Source organism: Tupaia chinensis, unplaced genomic scaffold (genome assembly GCF_000334495.1).
Source record: "Tupaia chinensis unplaced genomic scaffold, TupChi_1.0 Scaffold000037_20, whole genome shotgun sequence".
NCBI classification, from domain to species: Eukaryota; Metazoa; Chordata; class Mammalia; order Scandentia; family Tupaiidae; genus Tupaia; species Tupaia belangeri.
The window spans coordinates 996,597-1,023,970 of NW_006159479.1; positions in this window are offsets into that span (position 1 = coordinate 996,597).

Here is a 27,374-nt window from a genome sequence, read left to right on the forward strand (position 1 = left end):
AGTGTGGGAAAAGCTTGGTATATCCAGCCACTAAATTTCTAAAAGTTTCAGGCAGCCTTGATGAGCTTTCATACTTCTTGCATATTTGTATTAACCTGGAAAATTACTTCTTAGAGAGAAGAGAAAATGATAGTTTTAGAACTGGACCAGTATTTCCAGTACATCTGCCAGTGGGCCAACTTCTTAGTGTTTACATGGCAGTGGACTGAAGTATTATTAATGTTACTCACATCGTAGGGTGTCAGGATGATATCTGGTGTGGTAGACTAGTTATCAGATGAGGAAGTAGAATGTGTTGATTTATTAAATTACTGATTTCTTTTTAGTTGAAGGTTTTATCTCAGTTTCTTCTTTAGGGACACACTACAAATTCTTATCTCCACAAGAGAAGATTTTTTGGGGAGGCATAATGATAAATTTGAGAAAATAAATAGGTAGTACGATAAACATTAGATCATATTTAGAGCAGTGAATTTTTTTTGAATACTTGTTATGTTTTCAATACTATGTTGAGGACTGTGGGGATACAAATAAAAGTGAGAATATCTGGTTTCTATCCTCAAGGCACTTACAATTTATTAAGAGTAAAAAGGCACTCTTGAAATAGTTAAATAATGAGAAAATATGCTCTATAATACATATACTTACAATGCTTTAGTAGTTTAGAAAAAAGACAAGAATATTGAGGCTATTTATTTATTTATTTATTTTTTAAGAGGTTTTTGCTATAGGGCACGTGCGCTCGCCAGAAAGACAGAGAGAGACAGAGAGACAGAAAGCGAGAAATCACCCCCCAGGGGGGATGGCTATGCTGCAATCCCTTCTCCTCCATTCTCCTCTCAGGACATGCGCCTGGCATGAGTTTAAGCCACCTGGTCTGGGACTCAAACTGCAGTCGACTACATGGGAGTCTAGTGACATAGCCATTACACTAACTGCTGGTCCTTCCCATTGAAGTTATTTAAAAATCTAGAATGCCTACAGTCTGCCACTTGCTTTAGTGGTAGATGATTCTACAACCCTGTGAAAAGAGGATTGGGGGATTTCTCTTACTCATCACTTACGTCCTCACACAGTGTTACTTTTGCATAGCCAGTATCTATGAGAATTTGGGACCTGATAAAAAAAAATTATTTTCAGAAGTGGAAGTAAAGGAAAGCAATAATGGACGAATATTATACAGCTATAACTCTTACCTTCTGTTCATTCATTCATCCAAAGATCCTAGTAAATATATGTACTCTCCTAGTTATTAAAATCCATTCCTAGATTGCTATAGGTCTGTACAAGGCCCAAAGGTCTACCTTGACTTTTTTTTTTTTTTTTTTTTCATACAAGTCCCAGTCAAATGATTGCTACAGGCAGGAAGACATGGAGACCCTTATATAGATTCTCCCTTTCCTCATTGCTTCTTCCTTTCTCTAACCTCCCTGCTCCATTTTTTTTATCTTTTCACCAATTTGTTCCTCTACCTTTCCTCTAGAAGTTCATTTATATTTCCTAGTATTCCTAGTATCTTTCCCACAGCTGTTTATGGCTCTCTGCACACCACTTCTCTGTTTAAGTCTAAAGAAGTGAAAAGAGCATGCATAAGTGTTGCTGAGCAAGATCTTTCTGTTCTTTTCATGTTTAGAAAACTACTTCCTGGAATATAGCACTTGGAACATGGGGGTTGAATTGTCTTTGTGTTTTGCGCATTGTGCTCAAGACGAAAAGGTTTAATTTGAGTAGTAACAGCCACCTCTCTTATGTAAGACGTTTTGGACTTCATCATGGATAGGTGGCACATTTCTGTCTCTCTCTCATTCATGCATATGTTTAGTCCGTCACTAACAAAGAGGTAAACAGAGACCAGATTCCATTGGGTCTTACCGACCATAATGAAGAATCAGGTTTTGAGTCTAAGAACTGTGGGATACAAAGGGACCAACCTGGTCTAATTTGTGCCTCTCTAGTTATAGTGTAAGAATGGACAGAAGAGATTCAGGGCAGGAGCAGATCTGTTAGAGAAGCTATTGCAGAATTCTAGGCTAGCAATGATACCTTAGACTAGGGTGGTTGAAGTAAAAATGGAGAGTAGACCAGTTCTTGCCAAAATGTACATTTGTAGTCCAAACCCTATTTATTACATTAGAATTGCCTTCATTTAAGGCTGAGGGCTGGCTTTAGTAGTCATATTCTTGGGTTAGCAGCTGTTCTTGGATCCTATAGGTAAAGCCACAGTGAACTATCTTACTGGGCCAACTGTAATCCTGCCCCATAGCCAATTATGTGTCCTACAGAAGCATGATACTGCTTAAAGAGTGGGTATGTTGACTCAATTATTATTTCATTTACATTCTACTGGTTTAAAATTTTTTTTAAATAAAAAAGAGATGCTGGCATTGATGGTTTAATAAATTCTAAGATGCTGGGACCAGTTAGCATAATGACTATGTCACTGGACTCCCATGTAGTCGACCGCAGTTCGAGTCCCAGACCCGGTGGCTTAATCTCATGCCGGGCACATGTGTGTGCGTGCCCAAGATCCTGAGAGGAGAATGGGGGAGAAGGGATTGCGGCGTGGCCATCCCCCCTGGGAGGTGATTTCTTGCTTTTTGTCTCTCTGTCTCTCTCTTTCTGGTGAGCACACGTGCTCTATAGCAAAAACCTCTCCAAAAAAAAAAAAAATTCTAAGATGCTTTTCCCACCCATTTCCTACTTTATTTGCATTTTCATGTGGAATATTTCATCCAATTAGTCTGTTGCAATGAGAATATCAATATTTGGGTCTTAAGGATGCCAGTATTGCTTTAGAAAACACCATGTCACCAAAAGCACCAAATATGGCAGGGTTCATTTCCGAATACATTTGCTAAGAACTAAATGTGTACAAATAAGAAAAAAGATGTGGCCCCAGCCTCCAAAGGCCTGTAGAGGAAGGGAAAATAACACAAATTATTGACTATTTTTGAAGTGCTGACCTTTTACATCCATGACTCATTCAACTTCTGCAGTACCTCTGAAGTGGGTGCTATCCTTACTCTTACCTTTATTTTAAGATGAGGAAATGGGCATAGATATCTGTCTCAGGTCACATTGCTGTTAGTTGGAGCAAGGAGCTAAGCCTAAAGCCCATAGTCTTCCCCTTTGATGCTATAGGTACTGCTTCACAAGCTCTGTCTTCTTTTTATTTTATTTTAATTCTTTAAATAAGATATCTTTTCTTCTTTTTATTTTTTTTTACATTCAATCTTTGTGTATCATTAGAACATACAAAATGAATTTTCCCAGCATGAATACATAGTATATTAGTCCAGAGATATTACCATACACATTATCATTAACAGATTATTTTCCATTTTTGTGTTTCTTAAATGTTTGGTTTCTTTCTTTTTCCCCTTGATTCCTTCCTTCATACCCTTCCCCATTTTTTACTCTCCCCTCACATTGTCTCCAGTGTCTGCAGTTGCTCTCCATGCTTTTATACCTTCCAATCTTTCAGTTTCTGCCACAGAGTTCAGACATTCTGCATATATCGAGTGGGATGATACAATGCCTCTCTTTCAAAGTCTGGCTTGCTTCACTTAGCAGTAAATATCCCATATTCATCCACTTTCTTACAAATGCCAGGGTCTCATTATTTTTTTATGGCTGAATAGTATTCCATAGTGTTTATGTGCCACACCTTTTCAATCTATTCATTTGTTCATAGACATTTGGGTTGATTCCATGTCTTAACAATTATGAATAATGCCACAATAAACATGGATGTGCAAGTGTTTTTCTGGCTGGGTGTATTCCTATCCTTTGGGTAGATACTCAGGAAGGGAACTGCTGGATCATATGGTAGCTCTATTTGTAGGTTTTTGAGGAATCTCCTTATTGTTCTTCATAGTAGGGGTACTAATTTATATTCCCACCAATAGTGTAGGAGAGTTCCCTTTTCTTCACAGCCTCTCTAGCACTTACTGTTCTTAATTTTTAAAATCTTAGCCATTCTGACTAGGGTTAGGTTTTATCTCATTGTGGTTTTGTTTCAAATCTCCCTTATAAGGGATGTTGTGCATTTATTCACATGATTTTGGCCATTCATATGTCTTCCTTGGAAAATTGTCTGTTCAGCTCATTTGCCCATATTTTAATTGGATTGATTATTTCTTTTGTGGGTAAGTTGCTTGAGTTGCTGTGTATTTTGACTATCAGTCCCTTATCTGAGGGAGTGTTTACAAATGCATTCTTCCATTCTGAGAGTTTTCTCTTCACTCTATTTCTTTTGCTGTGCTGAAACTTTTTAACCTGATGTAATCTTGCTTGCCTATTTTTGGGATTATTACCTGTGCTTTGGGGGTATTTTTGTTTTCAAAGAATTATTTATTTAGTTTTATTTCTCCTCCTCCTCCTTCTTCTTCTTTTGATTTGCCCAAACAGAGACAGAAAGAGATAGAAAAGAAAAGTGAGATAGTAAGCTGACAGGCCTGGGACTCAAACCATGGCCAGCCATGTGGGAATCTAGTGCCCTAATCACTTTGCCACTTGTCAGCATTTGGAGGTCTTATTTAAGAAGTCTTTTCCTACTCCAATGTCTCCAAGAGTTTCCCCTGTGTTGTCCATTGGAAGTTTTATAGTTTGAGGTCTTAGGTTTAGATCTTTGATCCATTTTGAGTTGATTTTAGTTAGTGGTGAGAGATAGGGGTCCAGTTTCATCTTTCCATAGGTGAATACCCAGTTTTTCCAGCACTATTTGCTAAAGGGATTTTCTTTTCCCCACAGGATTACCTGGTACCCTTTGTCAAAAATCAGTTAGCTATATGTTTTAGGGTTTATTTCTGGGTTCTCTATTCTGTTCCTTTGGTCTACCTGCCTGTTTTTGTGCTAATACCATGCTGTTTTGATTATTATAGCTTTGTAATATATTTTGGGCTCAGAGAGTGAGATGCTTTCTATTCTACTTTTCTTGCATAGTATTGCTTTGGTAATATGGGATCTTTTATGATTCCAGACTAATTCTATGATTTTTCTTCCTTCTAAATCTGTAACAGACATCTCAGATAATTTGACTGGGATTAGATTAAATCTATAGGTTAATTTGGGCAGAATTGACACTTTGATTATATTAATTTTTCCAATCTAGGAGCATAGGATGTCCTTCCACTTTTTTGTATCATTTTCAATTTCTTGTTTAAAAATTTTTATAGTTTCCTTGTCATCATTTAAAATACTGTCCCTGCTTCTTTATAGCTGTAAGATCTTGGGGAATAATATCTTAATCTCTCTCAGTCTCAGTTTCTTTATCAATAAGTTATAGGTAATAGTAATTACCTCTAAAGGATATGCATGAAGCATGTATGTATAGAAGTTCCTGGCACATGGTAGCCAGAAGTTAAATTTGTGCATATCCTTTCTTTTATGAACCAGCATTATGGCAGAGAATTTATGATGTGATTTTGTTTTTGTTTTAGAGTTCTAAACAACGATGACAAAAGGTTTTATTTTTGTTTGTTTGGTTTTGACTTTACAGCTGTTAGAAAAAGTTTTTATTTATTGATGACAAAAGGTTTTATTTTTGTTTGTTTGGTTTTGACTTTACAGCTGTTAGAAAAAGTTTTATTTATTTATTTATTTATTTATTTATTTATTTATTTATGATTAAGTGTTAGGAAGAGCGCTACTTTCTTGGTCTGAAAGATTAAAGGATTTGTTTGCCGAGTATCTGTGACTGGAAAGAGAGGCATTCTTAATATCCCTGGTCCATTCCATTGAATTCAGGTAGCAACAGGAGGGGAAAGAGGCAGTTGTTTATATAAGTTGTTATATAAGTTGTTAAATGAAGGCTTACAATCCTGTGGTGTCAATTTTGTGTGTTTTTGGAGCTGAAATTAATGGGTATTTCCCTTTGAAGGATCAACTCTACAGGCAAAATCCAATAGAATAAAGAGACCTCACACTGTCTTTTTGTGAAGGATCATATTTATTTTTTCAGTCCTTGATGAAAACCAATTTGCCTTCACTGAAACTAGACATTTAAGCTTTGATGGCTTTACAAGAGAGACCACAATAATATTCCAGTCTAGATTAAGCTCTTAAAAATAATGCGTGGGACAATAGTACTGGTAATTTTTCCACAAAATGGCCCATTATAAGCATGTGTACAAGATATGAAACTATCACCCTGAAGAGGAAAAAGAAAAGGCCAAGAAAACTAATCTCAGTTTTTAGACCACACTGTATTGGTCTTTAAAGTTCTTTTACAGTGGATTGTGGAGGTAACATTTGTGCAAATCTCAGCCAAACTGGTTGACTGCGATTTATTCAAGTTACTGAAATACAGAAGACTGTTGGACCTTTATACTCTTCTTTATACGGTGTCTGCTTTTGAACCAAGTCTCGCCTGATACATTGAGGCACCCAGAGACTTTTTTAGGTTCATCAAATGTCCTCTGGATCACATCTTTTCCACATCTATTTTCCTATAATACAATCTAATGAAGGCAATCTAATGAAGGCAATCTAATGAAGAAGGCTTTTCAGAGGGCACTAGCAGTATGGTTACATGGTCATGTATTTTCTGAATTTTGCAAAAGAAAGATTTTGTTATGTCAGAGAGTGAATGAGTATGCACAAGAGAGATACAGAGACACAGAAAGAATGAGAACCCCTCACCAGGGCCCTATCATGGCACAATCCCTTTTAACTTATTTTCTCCATCTGAGTACACACATGCCTAGCACATTTTTCAGGTCACTGGGGCTGGGATTGAAATCTCCATCAGCCATGTGGGATTGGATTTCCTCAGCATGACATTTAACCACTGCACTATGGGGTTAGTCCTGCAAAAGTAAGTGTTTTAAAAGTGATCAATCAAGATTACCTTCTCTTTCCACTCTAATTTCATTCGTATCACAGTTTGTTTTATGACCGTGCTTTGAATTTGGCTAGAGGAAGCTGAACAAGGGATACCTTTAGTTTAACGAGATATTTAAATGTAGTTTGAAGTTCCTTATTAGCCATTTGGGTAAGAAATGGCTTTCAGGAATACTTCTACCACCAGCTGGACAGTTCACCCAGCATGGATCAAGGGAGCAAAGGTGAAAGCATTAAGGATATGAGCCAGTCCTTTGGTAACTCATCACTGGGAATATAGGGGTAGTGTAAGGTTGGAAACAAGGTTTGAGAAGTTCAATTGTGGAAAATTCTTACCTTGTAGAAGATTCTTACCTTTGGCAGACATAAAATTGTGAGCAGAATCGATATCTAGCTAAATAGATAGTTCTCTCCTGTCTGGATTATGCTTGATAATGCCAAGTCTACAATTATAAACTCAGGATATATTTTTAATTTTTTTCTTTAAGCTCATTTATTTCTTCCATGAGTGAGTGAGACAGAGAAATAGCACTACAACAGGATCTCGATGCTGCAATTCATCTCCAGCCTCAGGCAGCCTCAAGTCATGGGCATGCATGTGCCCAAAGTATTCAGGGAGGTCTCTAGACATGAACAGGAACGTTCCCATATGGATCCTCCTTGTGGTGTTGGGTTTTCTACTATGCTATTGTTCCCCCGACGTTTTTTTCCCCTCGTTTTAAATTAGAATAGCCTGGAATAAATTTTGTCAGAATTTTTGTGTTTGTAGGGTACAAGCCTGAAAGTGAAAAAGCAAGATTGTTTGTGTAAACTACATGTTTTCTGCATCTTCTAGATCTTGTCTTACTGTATGTGTTGCATCTTGTTCTGATAAAGGCTGGTGGTTTCAGAGGAAAGGATGGGCAAAATTGTCAGCTAAGAAAGAGAAATGCCCTGAGACACAAGCATTCCATGACAGAACTCTCATACAGGTTCATTAATAAGTCATAGTATGTGGTATAAGAAGAATCTATTAAATTCTGGAGCTCATTGCAATGTAGGAACATTTGGTTTATCTTCAGGTATGCTTTCATTTCAGGTTAATTTCCTATTTTTTTTCAGAATTATTATTCACACCAAAATTCAGAAACGGTAGTGCAAATTGAAAAAAAAATATTTGTGGTATTTATCAACTTAAAAAAACTTTAAACTCATTTAATTTTTGTCCTTTTCTCAATAATTTTTTTTATATTAAATGTTTTTTTCCTTATAGAGGAGCACAAAATTTGTGTAAGCTTTAGACCTCATGAAAGCCAGCTCTGCTCTGTCCCATATCTACCCTGTCACATGGACATACTCATGAGTAGTCTGATAATATGTGTAGTGAGGAAGCAGCCTGCTGTCATGGAAGGAGAGGCCTCGATTCTGTCACTTTTGAGATGTGTAACTTCAGCAAGTTTCCTAGCTTCTCTGAACTTTAGTTTCCTCAGTTGTAAAGTTTGAATGATAATCCTTCATAGGATTGTTGTGGGACTTAGAGGAGCACCGAGTTTAGTGGTTGGCATGTGATAAGCATTCAGTACAAATATTGTTTTCCTTTATTCCTTGACCTCTCTCTGACAGTTCACAGGTTTATCTTAAGTCACAGATCTAGATGAGGAAATATTTTATGTTTTCAAAGTGAATTTTGATATAAGGATATTAGGAAGAGAGTTGGGGTTTTCCCTGTGATTCTTGTCTTTGGTAAGCCCAAGACGAAATGAATCACGATGATACATTCTCTGGGTATAAAGCGAAGATTGAAGTGCTTTCACCAGCCACATCAGATATTGGGCTAAATGTATTCCAATTCAGTGTGTCTACCACTACACACACACACACACACCCACACACACACACACTCACGCGCGCGTGTTCACTTGATATAGCTCAAGGATTACATTATTCTGAATCACTGAAGCTTTTCTATGTGGCTTCATCTTACAGTGAAACATACTGATGAGCAAAGCCTTGGGCCAGGTGCTGGATTCTGGTGAAATGCTGGAATCTGGGAACTAGGTTTACTATTTGTGGGGTTGTCCTAATGAACCAGGGTACCCTGGAATAGCACATTCCTTCTGATTGCTATACCTCAGCCACATGCACACAGAGCCTCTGTGAGGTGGGAATGGGAGCTGGAAACACCAGGTTAGCTAGGGTGTGATTTAGTCCTCATAGTCATAGCAGACTAGGCTAATGCCTGTGACAGCAAATGATGAGCTCTATTCTTTGAAGACAAGACTCAAGCTTTCTTTTTTTTCCAGTGCTTAATAGGGCTAGTACATAGTAGATGTTTGTAGTAGTTATTGAATTGATTTATAATCCACGTTGGTAGTAAAAGGAACACCTTTTGAAATGCTCAGGGGGTTTCCTTTTTGAAAGCAAATTGCAACTTTTGAGTAATAAATGTGATAATTATGTCCCTTGACTTACTGTTTTGGAAGAAGAGGAATATTTCTGAAATAAGGAATCAGAAACAGTCTACATTCTTACACTTTGCCTATAAGCTCATCTTTCTGTGAGTGAAAGAGTCAAACATAAGAAAGTCTAGGAACAAGAAAGTAATTAGCATACTTGTAAAGATAAAACAATCACAAGTAGATAGTCAACTAGGTGAAGATTAGTATGGACTGTAACCTGCAGGAAGTTAGCAAGAGAAATTGTTCTGAGATTACCTCTCGCCTCCTTGTTGCAGACACGTGGCTGATTTTTAATGAAGAAGTCTTGTCAGTTAAATAAGAAAAAATCTAGGCAATATGTATCATAATGAGTTACACATTTACTTGTTAACTGTTTAAGTAACCTGTGTGCATGTAGCTTATCCATAATTTATTTGGGACCATCCTGACTAATTTTCCTGCTCTCTATACTTTTGAGTTAAATCAATGCCCTCAGGTATTGTCAAGATAAACTCATCTAAACTAGTTAACATCTTTGTGTCTGGACAAGGTCTACCCAGAGTTGAGTCTATTTGACCTCTGCATGCACACACAGATTTGTTTAAAAATACTCATTGATGCCTGCTATGTGCTAGTCAGTGTGATGAGTACTAGGATGGAAGGCAGGCATGAGTCTGGCCCTCTTGAAGCTTACGACATGGGACAGAGAAACCCAACAGCTATGTCTCTTATTTAGGACCTATGACAGGAGACCCAGGCTTATGTTAAACTTCCAGCTGCATTTCCAGAGTGGCTGGCCTGGTTACCACATCTTTTCACATGTTCCCTATGGTCAAGAAGGCAGGGTACCATTGAAGTTAATGCCCTATTCATTGTCTTCTGACTCACTGAAACTTTGATCCAGCAATTAATTATATAAAAACAGAATAAGCACAAGAGAATGATAATCTCTTAAATATCTACATGCATAATGCCATTTCTCAAATATAGTAAAATGTTGAATATTTAGAAGTGAATTGATCATTTCGATGCCCTTAATAGTAACTACTTTTAAATGCAGTTTTGCTTTGGACAGGCATTATTCTGATTGGAAAATGGAAATAACACATCTTATTCTGTCAAATTTTTAGTACTTAGATCTTTGAATCATGAGATTTACTCTTTGCATAGTCAGGAATATTAGTTGTTTCATACTGCACTCTGGCTGGCTCTAACTATTTGAATAAAATTCCTGCAGTTCATCCATTCTTCTCCTACCAGCAGGTGTCATTATGGAAATATGAAAATACTGTAAATTCCAAAGTTGTAAGAACTGGCTGTAAGAAAGAAAAAAAGCATGTTGAATATTAAAAAAAAACAAAAAAAAACCAAAAAAACCCCCAGAAAGTGAAGAAATCATTTAGTGCTAACTAAGATAGTACATTTAATTACTAATTTGGCAATGTCCTACAGTATGATATAATGGACACAGGATTTCAATGCACATGCTTTATTTTAATTAGATTAAATGAATACTAAGACTCACTTGAAGCTCTTAGGAGCCACAAAAGAAAAGTAAGACATGATTCTTGAAGAGCTGATGCCATATCTGGGGAGAAAAGAATCCATTCATGAAATAATTAGTTCACAGATAAATCAGTCTCTCTTTTTAACATGCCAGACTGAAGAGCATAGATAGTAAAAGTTGCAGAAGTTCCAGCTGAAGGGCTAGAAGCGTTGTTGCTTATGGCTTAATCAAAGAATAGTTTTTACATATTCACATAGTGAGGAGCTTCCAAATTATTTGGTAACTTAAATAGCTCATTCTTTCTTTTCTTGCTAGCAGTCATCACCTATCTCTGTACATACACTTAAAGGAATAATGATGATAATAATCATTAATTTTTTTGTCATTAGGTATGTGTGCATGTGAAAGTGCATATGTGTGAGAGAGTGAAAGAACCCCCCAATGGGGAGTAGTCATGCTTCAATCCCCTCTCCTCTATTTCTTCATTCTGTTGGGATTCTGGTGCATGCACATACACACACATACACACACACTTGCCTGGTGTGTTTTTCAAGTCAATGGGGCCAGGACTCGACGCATAGTTGACTGTGTGAGACCCAACTCCATTAACCACTAGGCCACAAGTCTGGCTCAAGAGCAGATCTTCTTAGCAACTCATATTTACTGATTCAGTAAAATATTTTGATCTGCCTTTTTAAATTTTTTTTTTTTTTTAGAAATATAACCCCTTTTGGGTCCTAGTTCAACAGATAACATAATATTTAGTTGAATTATGCACTCATAATAATAAATGCAAGTGGCACAACTTTACTACCTGTTGACCCTTGGTTAGCTTACCATGCAATTGGTATGATTAGAATCTGCAGGCTTATGAGGGCACAGGATGTTAGTCATGAGTACTGAGTATGCCAGGTTTTCAGCTAGTATGTTTTCCTGAGAACATAAGGAACAATAGTTCAACATATGGTCATCTAGTGCAGGTTGACTAAATGGGCTTTTACTGTACTTGTTCATTCTTACAGCTAAATCTGTGTTATTGTTGACTCTTACAATGAAGTAGGAGTTGAGGTGAGATCTATCACAAATTGGTATGAGGGCCTGGATGGTGGTGCAGCAGTAAATCATGACATATTGTGAGGCAGACCCACATGAGAGTTTCACATCCGAAGACCTCCCTGAATGGGCTGGGTGTGAATCTGCCCATGACCTTCACTGGCTGAGACTGGTGGATCATGGCATCAAGACCCTGTTGGGAGTGTTATAGCTCAATCTCTCTTATTTATGTAGGAAATAAATAAATAAACTTAAAATAATGATATGGGGACCTACACAAATCTTTCAGGTTCAAATGACAGGAACAGGAGACATTTGCATTTGTTATAAATTTGCATCACTGTATCAGTGGTCCAGAACCTGTGGAATAGGGATGCAGAGAGTGTGAAGAAGCAGGGTTTTAGATGATCACATTAAAAAAAAGAATTATTTAATTTTATTATTACTACTATTTAATTATTATTAATATTATTTTTAACATTTTGCTATAGAACACGAGAGAGAGAGAGAGAGAGAGAGAGAGAGAGAGAGAGAGAAAGCTGCCAGGTCTGGGTCTCAAACTGCGATCAGCCACGTGGGAATCCAGCACCTTAATGATCATGCCACCTATTGGCCCCTAAGCTATCACAATTTGGTCAAAACTATATCTCTGGGCAGATGGACCATCTCTGTCAGGAACACCACTCCTGTGCCCATATGCTCATGCAGGGCATGGTCTAGCATTGCAGGCCTCTCTGAGGAAAGTGCCTCAGTGTGCTTTGTGTGACTGCCCGCCCTTTGCCTGTCTTTGCCCTCCTTTTAGGATGTGCTAATAGAGACCATAACACAAGTGTCATGGTCTCTACTTTGCTATGGTTGTATGGTGGGGGTAGAGAGGAGGCAGGGATCAGGCTTCTGTGCCTCTGCATTGCCTCCAGAAATTCCTCAATGTTTCTGGCAGTGGACTTACCCTCACAAGTTTCTGGTACTGATGAAAGCTTTTCCTTCTTTTTGTTCACTTGTCATTCCTCTGGAAATGCACATGTAAGGGGCTGAAAACTTGTCATCTTTTACCTGAGCACCTCCTTCTTCACATCAGACTAGGTTCTTTAGGTTCTCAGACTGGCCTTTATAACATCTTTTTTCCACTGTTAAAAGCAGATGACTTGTAAACTATAGAGTAGAGTTAGGCAATCAGCAGTTCTATGTTTCCGTATTTGTACCAGTAGAAGTTATTTTTCCTAATCAGATGCAAGAGAATGGCACAATAAGAATGATAAATTATTTGCCCTGTGCTTGAAGGTTTATTGCATCCTATAATGAGATAAATAACCTGACCTTCTGAGTGAGGTGTGTTTTGGAACAAAATATTAATTGACATGAGAAAGGTGTTATCTTCTGCTAACATAGAATTCTCTACTTGGAGCCTGGTCTGGGTACTTTTTGATCATCCACTGTCTCTCAGCTTTGCCACATGCAGGCATAGTTACAATAGGACATTAGCTTGTTGGGGCTCACCATTACCTTTATTTATTTTTTTCAAAAATGATTATTTAATTTTATTTATTATTATTATTTTAAAGATTTGCTATAGGGCATATATGCTCATGGTGCAGGGGGTGGGAGAGAGAAAAAGTGAAAGTGAGAAAACAGGCTGTCCGGTCTGGGACTCAGACTGTGGTCAGCCACATGGGAGTCCAGCACCGTAACCACCATGCCACCTACTGACCTCTTACCATTACATTAAAAAAAAAATACAATTTTATAAAAGTTTTTTGCCCTAGGGAGCATGCAATTGCTCAGGAGAGACAGAGAGAGACAGCGAGGGGAAATAGTTACAATTTTTGACAGAAAAAGAGAGAGACCAATATGCAATATCAAGGAAAGCCAAGATCCTAGTCTCAGTTTTGAGGATAGATTATAGAAAAAAGTGGCTGGATTTTCTTGTCTATAATCTTGTTTTCTAACAGCTTTAAATTTGCAGTGTCATAGATAGGCACATTTTTGCTCAGTCAAGGAAAAGATGAATTTTGTGGCTTTGAACAACATTTTCTTCATTTGTTTAACCGCAGGCAAAATATGGTCTTTTTGAGAAATGGAAACTGGACTGCGGCATCTTTCTTCCATCAGAAGATGAAATGAATCCCCCATCAGTTTCACCACATACAACCCTTGCTTTATGTTAACTCATGTTGAGATCTTATAGAGTAAGTCCTATTTCTCTGAGCTTAAAAATTTCTTGTAATACTATAAATTATCTTCATTGGTTTCTCTTTTTAGCTCTAGTGACTAATCCAAGTGTTCTCAAATTTCTGTCCTAAAAATGTCCCTCCAGGGATCCGCAGTGAAAATGAAGCGTTGTTTTACCACTGAACACTATGTGAACCCAGTCCCTGCTCTGATTTTGGAAGACAACCGTATCTGAGGCAATTCTCCTAGCCTGAAACTGAAGCCAAATTTTCCCCTTCTTTTCATTACCTCCAGGGTCGGGAGCCTCCTAATTGCATTAAGGTATGAAAGTAGGATGACCTGCATTTGGAAAAGCCCTTGCTTACCCCCTGATGAGGCAGTGAGCTTCAATGAAAAAAAGATACTGGGTCAGATGAGGCACTGTGCACCTGTAGTTCCAGTCTCTTCAGCAGCTCAGGCAGGGGGACTGTAAAGGCAGGGCTAGCCTGGGCAACATAGCAAGTGCTGTGTCTTAAGAATAAAAAAGGTACCGAAAACAATCCCCATTTAAGACAGTTACTCATGAGTATTGCTCAACAGAATGTGCACATAATAGACACTTGATTAGTGTTTGTTGAATGAATACATGAATGCAGTGGAATGTGGTGATCGTGCTATTTCCACTCAGCCTCTCTGGCAGCAGTTTCTGTCTCTATTTACCTCTTCATACTTTAATTCCACATCTTCTGTCCTCTCATTGTTACTGTGTCATCATTGTTCTGCCTTTTCTTCAACCCAGAAGAAAAGACAAGGGCTAGTCTGGGAACCACATTGTTAGGCTGTTCTGGGATGATGACAATTGGAGAACAGAGACAGAGAACTGTGGAGGATTCCTTGAAATAGATCCCATACAGTTTTCCTCAGATGCATCTGCCTCTACCTTTGTCTGTCCTGATGCTAGGATATGGGCAGTAGTTATAGGTGGTCAAAGGGCTTTCTTAAAGGAGTGGGTGCTCCGTGTCCCAGTTGGGTGCCTAATGCTTTATAAGGCAAGGTGTTTAAAGTTAGCTGTGTTCACACCACCTCTCCTTATTCTAGCAGCATTTGGATGAATCATATGCTCTTGACTCTGGAACTGAGAATTAGTTTCCTCTAATTTCTCAGCTTTTAGAAACATGGTTTATGGGCTTAGTCTTAGTAGCATACTTCTCTGTAGTGCTGGAAGCCACATGGCCAACCACAGAGTGGATCCCCAGTAGGCCTGAAACAAGTACCCAGTATTTTGACTAACTGGAGGGCTGGAGGAAGGGGATTGTAGTGTGACGAGACCCCGTAGAGGGTGACTGTCTTTCTTTCTCATGAAAGAGATAAAATAAAAATGAAAGCAAAAAAAAAAAATAATAAACTATGGTTTGTATCTGTTATCACCATCATTTCAGGCCTTTGTATGGCCACAGCTAACCTGTTGAATCAGTGGAAAACAGACTGTGGCTTTTCTTAGATGTTTTCTTAAATTAATCTTTTCTGGGGCAATGTTTACTCTGGAGGCAGTTTCCCCTTTCTCCACTGTTAAGATAATTCTGAGTACTTAAGGAAAACTGTCAGCCAGTATATTTGGTGGTGAGGCTAAGCACCTAAACAGATTTAGATGGAGCAACCTTGGGTATCAGTTTGAGAGTCAAGTCCACCACTTGGATGTGCTCTGTTTCCCATACCCCACCCCCCTGGCCCCTGCCTTTCAGAAGAGTTAAGTCCTGTAAGATATATGTTTAGCTTAAGCAAATACAACTATACTTAGATAATTTTGCTTTCTATTCCAACTAATGAGTGTTTACTTTAGAGTATGTTAGAATAAGGTAGAAAAGAACTGCTGTTGCCTTGATCAGCTCTGTTCCCCTGTGCTGCTCAGAGTGTGAATTTTTCATTGTGCTGAGTGTGATTATGGTATTTATTGATAAAGTATACTGTTGTTACTCCATAGTGTCCAACCAGAGGCTAGGCTTCTGGTCCCAGACAAAGCCACAAGTCATCTGTTCTAACTCGGTAAGAAAATCTAGATGTGTTAGATCCGAGAGATGGTATGTCTCTACCTGGTGCACTCTTTTTTTTTTTTTTGGAGAGGTTTTCGCTATAGGTTGCGTGTGCTCGCCAGACAGAGACATAGAGACAGAAAGCGAGAAATCACCCCCCAGGGGGGATGGTCACGCCACAATCCCTTCTCCTCCACTCTCCTCTCAGGATCTTGGGCACGCACGCACACGTGCCCGGCGTGAGTTTTAAGCCACCAGGTCCTGGTTGCAAACCGTGGTCGACTATGTGGGAGTCCAGCGACATAACCATTACACTAACTGCTGGTTCCCAACCTGGTGCACTTTTTAGAGATTTTTCAAGAGTAATTTTGAAGAGATATGATTTTATTCCTACATGCTGAATTTAGAATTTAATTATCATCTAAGATACTATGCTATATTAGTATCTGATTCTTCTTTATGATGCCTCTGACAGGTAGTTCATAGAGTGGTTACATTTGGCATTCCTTTTTAAATCTAGGTTGTTTTCTAGTCTTTTCTTAAGATGAAAATATTATTTGAACTGGTATTTGCTACCTTCTCTTCATTTTATATAAAGGATCTATCTAACCATTTATTCATGTGGAACATTGTAGAGGAAACTTACAACCATGCCTAGAGCAAAAAGTTGAACATATTCCAATTTTCTTTTTCCTAGAGTTAATTGATAAATGTTGTATGTTATAAGATACTTAAGAGTTATAAAAGTAAGGTAAGATAAAGACCAAAAAATACTAAAACTCTATCCTTCCACTGTTCTTTTTTCCCCCCCTTTTCAACTATTTAATAAAACTCATACAGGTCAAAAATGTTCATTTTCAAATCAGAGTATCTGATTCACCAAGCTTTCAGGTTATTTAAAAAGAATATTCAGATGGAAACTGTCACAAATAGGACTTTTTATTTGTCACTAATAAAAGTCTAAACTTTAAACAGATTCTTGGACTGGTGGTTCATATCCATCAGCTTGTTCAACTTTGGCACCCATCTCATCCCCAGTAGCTTTTCCAGAGCTACTAACTTCACCATGAAGCTCCATGAGTTTTCCCAGTTCAAACCTGGACTTCTTCAGCATTTTGACTTTCCTGACGAAGACATCGTGGATAGGGTAGATGGACTGGCAGGCCTTTTCTATGTCTTTTCCGATGCTGACTGGAATCAGTTTATTGACCACTTCTTTCAAGTCATTTGTCTGCACCTCCCGGGTCATGATTTCCATCATCTTCTTCCGGATTTGGCGGACCTGCTGATACTGGGCATAAGAGGTCTTCCATATCTGATTGTTGCATTTTTAAGTAAACCCAAAACAGAAGAGACGAAGCAAATAACCATCGGTGGTCTTGACATCGACATGAGCTTCAATCATGGTCTGCCATTTTTTGACCATGGAACACATTTTGTCATGGGTAAGATCCATGCTGTGGAAGTTAGTCAGGCAGTTTTTTGCTCTGAACATCCTCAGTAATTATCTTGAATTTCCTAAATGCAACTTTGTCATTCTGCAGATCTGCAAGGCTCACTTCAAACACATGGCCCTTAAGGCTATCAGATGTGATTTTGGTTCCTTGAGTCCTAGAAACTAGTGTTTTCCGAGTATTTCTTTTTATATTTTTTTGAGATGTTTTTGCTATAGGGTGCGTGTGCTCACCAGACAGACAGAGAGAGACAGAGAGATAGAAAACGATAAATCACCCCCCCCCCCAGGGGGGATGGCCACGCCGCAATCCCTTCTCCTCCATTCTCCTCTTGGGATCTTGGGCACGCACACACATGCGCCTGGCGTGAGTTTTAAGCCACCGGGTCTGGGATGCGAACCGTGGTTGACTACATGGGAGTCCAGCAACATAGCCATTATGCTAACTGCTGGTCTCCCCTGCCCCCACCCCAGTATTTCTTATGTTGAACATAGCAGGTGCTTTCATGTCATACCAAGCTTTTTTAGAAAATGAATCAACCACTTTCTTCTTGGATCCCTTTTTGCTGCCTGTGGTAAGGCACTTATTCTTGCCAACCACCATGGAGCTGCTCAGAGAGCCAAAAGGGCCCTTCTACTGTTCTTAATAATGACCCCATTGTTTATTGGGGACTGTAGATTGTTAAAGTAATAGGAAAGGTCTGTGCTGATGGGGCATTGGGAAAGATATCCTAGACTGTGTCTGATGAAGTGAAACTCACACAAAACCCAATCTTCTGGTATGGTTTGTTTCTTTGTAGTGTAATATTCAACAAAACAACAGCCCAACTCAAAAAGCTTTGAAGAATAATGTAAATATTTGCTGTAAGTTTTTATTGATAAAGGATTTTGTATAGGGATTTCACAGAGTGAAACCATACAAAAAGCTTCCTAAGAGTTCACTTGACATTTCTTTTTTTTTTTTTTTTTGAGAGTTTTTTTGCTATAGGGTGTATGTGCTCACTAGAAAGAGAGAAACAGAGAGACAGAAAGCAAGAAATCACCCTTCAGGGACGATAGCCACGCCACAATCCCTTCTCCTTCATTCTCCTCTCAGGATCCTGGGCACACACGCACATGTGCCCGGCATGAGTTTAAGCTACTGAGTCCAGGACTTGAACCATAGTCGACTACATGGGAGTCCAGCGACATAGCCATTACGCCAACTGCTGGTCCCGACACTTCTTTTCTCCTTGACAGTTTACTACTTATGATAACTATGAAAATATTTCTCTTGCTCTGCCTCGAGTATCCCCTCTTAGGTGGCTCTCCCATCCTGGGCCCTTGCACACCAGCACACCATGCGCTGATTTTCCCTGGTGTTGCAGTTCCTTATCATTTTCTGTCTACGTGTGTGTGTGTGTGTGTGTGTGTTTGTGATAATAAGCCACACTTACTCCAGAATTTTGATGAATAAGATTTTTATATCACTCTTATTTACTCTTTCATCTTGCCTTGAGACGTATTGCTGGCCCTCACTTTGTATGATATGTTCTGTCTAGTTGTCTAAGACCTTGCAAACCTGATCAATCTGCCTTCATTCTTTCATTCATTCACTGGGGAGACAGAGAAAGTGTACAGTTACTGTTACAGCATATACCAGACAGTGGGCCCAAAGTCACACTCCTCCATTCTTCTCTTAGTCTGTCCTTAGAAGTGAAGTTGTTTAAAACAGTCTTCTTCTAGAAGGCAATATAAAGGAAGTATATTTATGTAAATAGCCCTGACTGAATGTGACAGCTCTGAAAATGGTGGTGGTGGTGGTGCTGAGGCTAGTACCTTTTTAGTCTGGGTGTGATGTTTTCCTCAACTCATTCTTGGAATTACTGCTAGTGGTATAAGAGCAGGCAAAGGGCTGTGGGTCTGGGGAAGACTCAATATCTTTTATATAACTTTATAAAAGTTAGAGAAACATTTGTTTAGAGTTCTCCAGAGAAACAGAACCAATAGATTGTAAGAATACACGTAATATAAGGAATTAGGTTGTGTGATTATGGAACCTGACTAGTCCCAAGGTTCACAGAATTAGTCGCCAAACTGAGATCTGAAAGAGTCAGTAGTGTACATTTTAGTCTGGAGGCCAGTATGCTTGAGATTCAGGAAGAGATGATGTTTTAGTTTGAGTTCGAAGGCAGGAAAAGACAGATGTTCCAGCTAGAAGGTAGGCAGGCAGAATTTTCTCTTACTAAGTCTTTTTGTTCTACTGAGACTTTCAACTGACTGAATTTGGCCAACTTACATTAGTTAAGGCAATCTACTTTACCCAGTCTATCTATTTATTTACTTACTTTAAAAGAAATATTTATTTAATTGTATTTAGTATTATTATTATTTAATTTGATGAGAGAGAGAGAGAGAGAGAGAGAGAGAGAGAGAGAGAGAGAGAGAGAGAGAGAGAGAGAGAGAAAAAGAGAGAAGGCAAGACAGCAAGACACCAGGTCTGGGACTTGAGCCATAGTCAGCCTTGTGGGAGTCCAGTGCCTTAACCACCATGCCACCTGCTGGTCTTGAATCTATTAATTTAAATTTAAATGTTAATCTCATCCAGAAATATCCTCAGAGACACACACAGAGTGATGTTTGACTAAATACCTGGTCACCTCATGGTCCAGTCAGGTTGACACATAAAATTAGCCATCATAGCATCTATGAAGAATACAGAAAATTATAATTCAATTTCCATTATTACATGGCTATTACTTGATGGATATAATTATACTTCTAGAGTTCAGTGAAAGATAAGGATGAAACAATTGTAAAAAAAAAATATGTTAGTGTTTTTCTCAAAGAATTACATTAACTTTTAGATCTCCTTTCTTCTTTTTCATTTAACTCCTAGGGGACACACTTTTTCTTGCTGTCCTCAACATCAGGAAATGATGTGACGGTCCTTTCTCTCTCCTATGAAAAGGTGATATTCTCTTTTTCCTTGTACAAGGCACTTATATTCCTCAATAAAATCTCTAACAGGTCTACCTATTTGAAAAGGAGCAGTTTGGATGGAGTTTCTACTTCAGTGCTAGATTAGAGAAATCCTGTGATTTTTTTTCCTTTCCCCATTAGCTTGGTCTAACTTGGGTAGTCTGTGATCCAACAGAAATGAAAGATGGACTTTCCTTGAAATGTATGATTGTTCTTAATGCTGTCCTTTGTGCTTTCAAATTAAACTTCTTGCTAGGTCACCATTATACTCCCATCCACTCTCCTTCCTGTACATGTATAGTGCCCCATTGTTCCTGAACTTATCCCAGATTCTCATAGGTTCCAATCTATCCAGCTACTCGAAGTTGAATTTTGTTTTTCTTTTCCAGCCTTGTTCTCCCTTCTTTGGGCTGCTGATGTTACTCAGCTTTGACCAATTCTTCATTTTTCTCTGACTCTTCTCATTTCTAGGTTCTTTTAGTAAATATCACTTCTAACCTTGATCTGAATTTTTAAAAACTCTGCCATTTGCTACTGCTAATTTTAGAAGCAGCAAGATAATATATATATAATATATATATATATTATATATATATAATTTCATTCACAGGTTATTTTCCTTCCAGACTTGCTCTCATTCAGTTCAAAAAATTTTTTTTTCATCCTCTAAGATGTTCATAGTAAATCTATTAGGAAAATGCAAAATCTGCCACTAATAAAAATAGCCTCTAACATGGATAGAGTGGAAGGCCTAATCAAAGGGAAAAGCATGGGAAATATGAGAAATAAGAGAAAAACCTATTTTGGAATGAGTATTTTTAGATTACCTATCAAATAAGCTCCTACCATTTTAAGGGCAGACAGGAGTTTATTGACCAAAGGTTAGATGATTAAAACATGTAGGATGCAAGTAGTTAGTCCTCAGTAGGAATCACAGGATCACTTTGATTAGAGACTGAAGCAAAAAGTCTCTCTGAAAAATTTCTAAATGATAAAGTATTGAAACTGAGTAAAATTTTCCTACTGCAAGAAAACTCTTTATCAGAAGGAATTAAGAATGAATTATCCTCATGCAATTGGAGTAGTTTGTTTGCTTTCCACTGCTAATAAAAAATGGTTGCTTCTTGCATTGTTTTTACCCTGGGACTAATACAATGAAGTCATTATTGGTCATAAAAAGCACTTTAAAAACAAATTAATTTGTAAGTTTATTTTGACAAGAAGTAAATACAAAGGTAAAGCATAGTTTAGTAGTGCTGCTATCATGGTACTCTTGGGCATAATTTATATATAAAGAAAATAAGAGAACAAGTATAACTTTCAAGCTGATTGCCTGTAAAAGACTTAATTGAAAACAGTTTCTGTTTTTAAAAAGTGATTTATTTTAAATGTGCTTTTAAAAACAAAGGTCTTATTGATAACCATTTTAAGAATATTATCTTAATGTGGGATTCAAGTAAAAGGTCAAATCTTGTAGAAGTATTTTTGGTATGACTCAGTTCTGATCACAGATAAACTTTATCAAGAAAATGAAATTAGTTAAACATTTTCAAGTCTGAGCACTTGTTTAAAGAGGCTACATTTTTTTTCATAAATAAACACTTTTAAGGAGAGAATTTTGGTTGAGAAACATAGAAAACAGAAAATTCAAAAGATTATTGTGTAAATGTTCTTTGAACAAATTAGTGATATATGAGAGGAGAAAAGCGGAATGTTTCACTAGAGAAATAAAGAATTTACATATATAATTTTTGCAGTGTGGGTAAATGTATTTCAGATATTTTTTGCTAGGGATTCTTTGCACTTATTCAACTTACTCAATTAAAGGACTTCTATTTTATTTCAGGAAAGCTAATGTGGAAATTTTAATTTTTTAAAAAAGTTTATTTTTCTTTTATGAGAGAGACACAGAGAGAAAGACAAACAATCTCATTAGGGTCTAACACTATAGCTCTTTCCTCCAGCCTTTTCCAGCCTCCAGGGATGAACAGGTTGACCAGGAAACAGAAACTGAATCTTCTGTACACTTCCAGTATAGAGCATTGTGCTACCATCTTGCCAGTGTAGCTGGGTCTGGAGCTTTTATTTTATTTTATTTTATTTTTGCCATAGGGCACGTGTGCTTGCCAGAGAGAATCAGAGGGAAAGTGAGAAATCACTACCCCTCCCCGCCCCGGGAATCTCCATGCTATAGTCCCTTCTCCTCTATTATTCCCTTGGGAGTTGGGGAACATATGCACATGTACCTGGTGTGATTTTCTTACCATCAGGACTAGGACTAGAACCACGGTCTGCCATTTGGGAGTCCAGCGCCATCACTATGCCACCTGCTGACCCCAGGCCTGGAACTTTTAATTTAACATTTAATTCTGCTAAATCCAGTATCCTTGCTTAATTCCCCACTGAGCCGCCTTACATATGTCCATAGTATAACTTCAGAAAACTGGAGAACTTAGGATGGAAACTAAAGGCCGAGTTTAACAGGAGATTGTAGACTTTTGCCAGGGACACATCAATGTAAGAATAGGATTGGGAACTATGACAAGTTGAGGAAGAATAGGAGGTAAGGCAGTGGAGAGTGTGAGTACCACAAATAGATTTGGTGTGACTAGGAGGGCAACTATAGGGTGGTGGTTTGAAGAATAGGTAGAATTAAGAGGAGTCTTGCTTTATTGATTACTTGTTTAGATAAGAAAGACTGTTGATAGAATTAATAAAACATCCTAGAAGAGGAAGGCAAGGATGGATAAAAATTCAGATGCACTGATTGGCCCTAGAAAGGACTAGGATACTTTTCAGACAAGAAAGAAGTGAGGAAGGTTAGTGGAAATAGAACTTGTGGAGTAGAAGAGATTACTTTTTTTTTTTTTTTTTTTTTTTGCTATAAGGTACATGTGCTCACTGGAGAGACAGAGAGAGAGGCAGAAAGCAAGAAATTACACACACCTCCAGATGAGATGGCCACACTGCAATTTCTTTTTCTCCATTTTCCTCTCAGGATTTTGGGTATGCACACACACGAACCCTGCATGAGTTTTAAGCTGCCAGGTCTGGGACTCAAACCACAGTTGACTACATGGGAGTCCAGCAATGTAACCATTATGCCATCTGCTGATCCTGAGATGACTTCTTTGGTTGGGCAGTTAAGAAACTATGAGGACTGGAGTAGGGAACTTGAAAAACATGGATAGAGTGGAAATGCTGCTATGGAGAATCACAACATAGGAAAATTTAGGACAGACCTGAACTGTTAAATTTTTTTTTTATTTTTTTTTAATTTTTATTTATTTATTTATTTTTTTTTGAGAGAGATTTTCACTGTAGGGCGCGTGCGTTCGCCAGACAGACAGAGAGAGACATAGAGACAGAAAGCAAGAAATCACCCCCCAGGGGGGATGGTCACCCCGCAATCCCTTCTCCTCCATTCTCCTCTCGGGATCTTGGGCACGCACGCACATGCGCCCGGCGTGAGTTTTAAGCCACCGGGTCCGGGACACGAACCGCGGTCGACTACGTGGGAATCCAGCGACATAGCCATTACGCTAACTGCTGGTTCCTCTGAACTGTTAAATTTATAATTTAGTTAATCAACGTGGCTTTGTGACTTCCTTTAATAGTACTAGAACATTCAAAATTTGGGAAAAAAGAGAGTTGTTAGGATTTTTAGGAAGGGTTGGCAGAGGATGGGCAAGAGGGCCACAGGGATATGCTGATGAGAATGTTGAAGTGATTGACTAGGTCAGGCTCTATATTATTGATGAACTGACTCAGAAATTGTTACAGACAGGTATGTCCCATCTTTGTTATATTTTTGTTATGCCCAGTGACAAGGAACATACATATATGTGCTTTCATGTTAAACTGCAGAAGTCCACTTTATTTCATTCCTCTGTTTTCCCTGCAAACCTTGATATTGGAGAAGAGGGAAGACAGGACCTTTTTAAAGGACACGTTTTACTGTCCCACTCATTCAGTGGCAGTGGGTATATGTTGATGGAAAATAAAGGGAGTGAGAATTTTTTTCCAGGCACCTGTGGGACCCCTGGGGGCTGAGTCATCATCTTGAAGATGGAAGGGACAGCATGTCCTTCAATGGATGCCAGCAGTGACATCACTGTGAGAGATTGTCCTTTTGCAGGATCAAGCAGTCCTGAAAGGAAGCACAGGGCCTTATTTTTATGAGGTTAACTGGGGGTAGCCATGGTTCTTATCAGGAGCCACCTGCCATCAGCTGTTTTCTCTCTGCTTGGTTCTAACCAATTTAACATACTTATTAAAAGTTTAAACTAGCACTTACATCACCATTATAACATTATTAACCATTTTAGGTCTAGAGGATTTTGGTAGTTTAATCAGCAACCTGGTGATCAAAGAAAGGTTGTTCAGTGCACAGGTGCTGAACCACAGGAACCATCTCAAGAAGGATTTTCCTGTCACTTTCTCTGGCCACCAGAGATAAGCTGGGGGGTAAATGCAGGGATTGAGAGAGGTTGGACCTTTGATGAAGCTGAGAAAGAGGAGTGGTAGAAAGGTGAGAGTGTATGACCAGAAATTCTTGGTTTACATTTCAGATGCCTTCTGAGGCCATGTTAAGAAGAGAAGAGCATGAACTTGAGAGTTCTAACTAGCATGAATTAGAATACAAGCCCTTACTGTCTAGTCATTATCTGTGTGAAGCTGAGGTTGGGTAACTCTCCAGGAGGTGCTCTAGCCCAACTTTATATTACTCACATTATTCTTTTTTAAATTAATTTATTTATTTTTCATTTCATTTTCTTTTATACATTCAATCACATTATTAGTCTTACAAAATGGATATTTCAACAAGTGAACATCTCTCCCCAACACAGTTGACAAAACCATAAAACATCCTCAACAGACAATACCACACCTCCCTGTGACATCAATACTTTGCCTCTCTATTTTTCTTCTAAGTGTCCTTCATCAGACCCTCCTCTTGCACACATACTATATCTGGTACTTAAATCTATGTTTCTATATCCTTTAGTGAATTAGTTTCAGTCACAGAGTGTGGGCATTCGATATATATTAAGTGGGAACATACAATGCCTCTCCTTCATAGCCTGGCTTGTTTCCCTCAACAGTAAGTCTTTCATATTCATCCACTTCCTGTCAAAAGCCAGGTTTTTTTTTAATGGCTGAATAGTATTCCATTGAGTATATTTGTCACAGTTTTTCTATCCATTCATCTGTTCGTGGGCATTTGGGTTGTTTCCATGACAAAGCAATAGACTTTGAATAGTGCCATAATAAATCTCAATGTGCAAGCACTTTTCCAATTAAGTATTCTTCTGTCCTTTGTGTAGATACCAAGGAGTGGGACTGCTGGATCATACGGTAGTTCTATTTGTAGATTTTTTAGGAATCTCCAAATTGTTCTCCACAGTGGCTGGACAATTTACATTCCCACCAGCAGTGTAAGAGAGTCTCCCTTTCACCACACTCCCACCAGCACTTACAATTTTTTGTTTTTTTAATCTTAGTCATTTTGACTGGGGTTAGGTGGTACCTCATTGTTGTTTTGATCTGCATTTCCCTTATGATGAGGGATGTTGAGCATTTTTTCATATGCCTTGTGGCTATTCGTATGTCATCTTTAGAGAGTGGTTTTTTCAACTCATTCTCCCATCTTTTAATAGGATTGATCATCTTTTTTCGGAACAGCTGCTTGAGTTCCTTGTGAGTTCTGGTTATCAGTCCCTTATCTGACACATAGTTTACAAAAGTAGTTTCCCTTTCTATTCATACTAATTACTGTGTCTTTCACCATGCAGAAATTTCTTAGTCTGATGTAATCCCACTTGTCTATTTTGGGGATTATCGACTGTGCGTTGGGGGTCTTATTTAATACCCCAATGTCTCCCAGAATCTCCACATTATTCTTTTTTAAATTATTATTTTTTAAAATAGAACTTAGCTTAATACTTAAAGTCAGGAAACAGGTTAGGATTCTGTTCCAATAGTAGGTACATGGACCCGTCCACAACTTTAGAGAAGACAAAACCCCTTAACACTGGAAAACAAAACATAGAAATTCAGAAATGTTTTAGTCAAAAGTCATAAAATTCTATTTTGCCAGTCCAAACTCATGTATTTTATTTTCTGTTGCAGTGTGATCTTTCCATTTAAATTCTGGAAGATAATGTCAAACTCTGGACTTGTCTCTACTATTAAGCTGGCCATTTTCTTAACTGTTTTAGAATGCTTATTTCTGTGTCTGACTTTAGTTTTCCTGGGATAACACTCCTTTCAGAACTTCTTCGAGAGCTGGTCTGGTGTTGGTAAATTCTTTCAGGTTTTGTTTATCTGAGAATGTTCTTGTCTTCTCTTCCCATATGAAGGATAATCTTGCTGGATATAGTATTCTTGGTTGAAATTGTTTTTTACTCAGCACTTTGAATATATTTTCCCATTCTTTCCTTGCTCACATTGTTTCTGATGAGAGATTCTTTGTTAACCTGATGGAATATCCTTTGTAGGTAACTTGATGTTTCTCTCTTTCCAGTTTGAGTATCTTGTCTTTGTCTCTGGTTTTGATCATTCTGGCTATAATGTGTCTTGGAGAAGATCTTCTTGGGTTGATCCTATTTAGGATCCTTTGTATTTCTTGTGTCTGGATCTCTAGGTTTGGGAAGTTTTCTTCCAGGATTTCATGGAATATATCGTCAATGTCCTTATGAGTCTCTTCACCTTCTGGGATACCGATTATCTGGAAGTTTGTATGTTTAATGGTTTCTGGTATTTCTCATATATTATTCTCATTTTTTTGGGTCTATTTTCTTAGTCTTTGTGGTGAATTTTACTAGTCCAGCGATCCTGTCTTCTACATTTTGAGATTCGATTTTTCTGTATGCTCTAGTATGCTTTTAATACTTTCAAAGGAGGTTTTGACTTCCTGTATTATAGCCTTCATCTCCAACAGTTCCATTTGATTCTTTTTT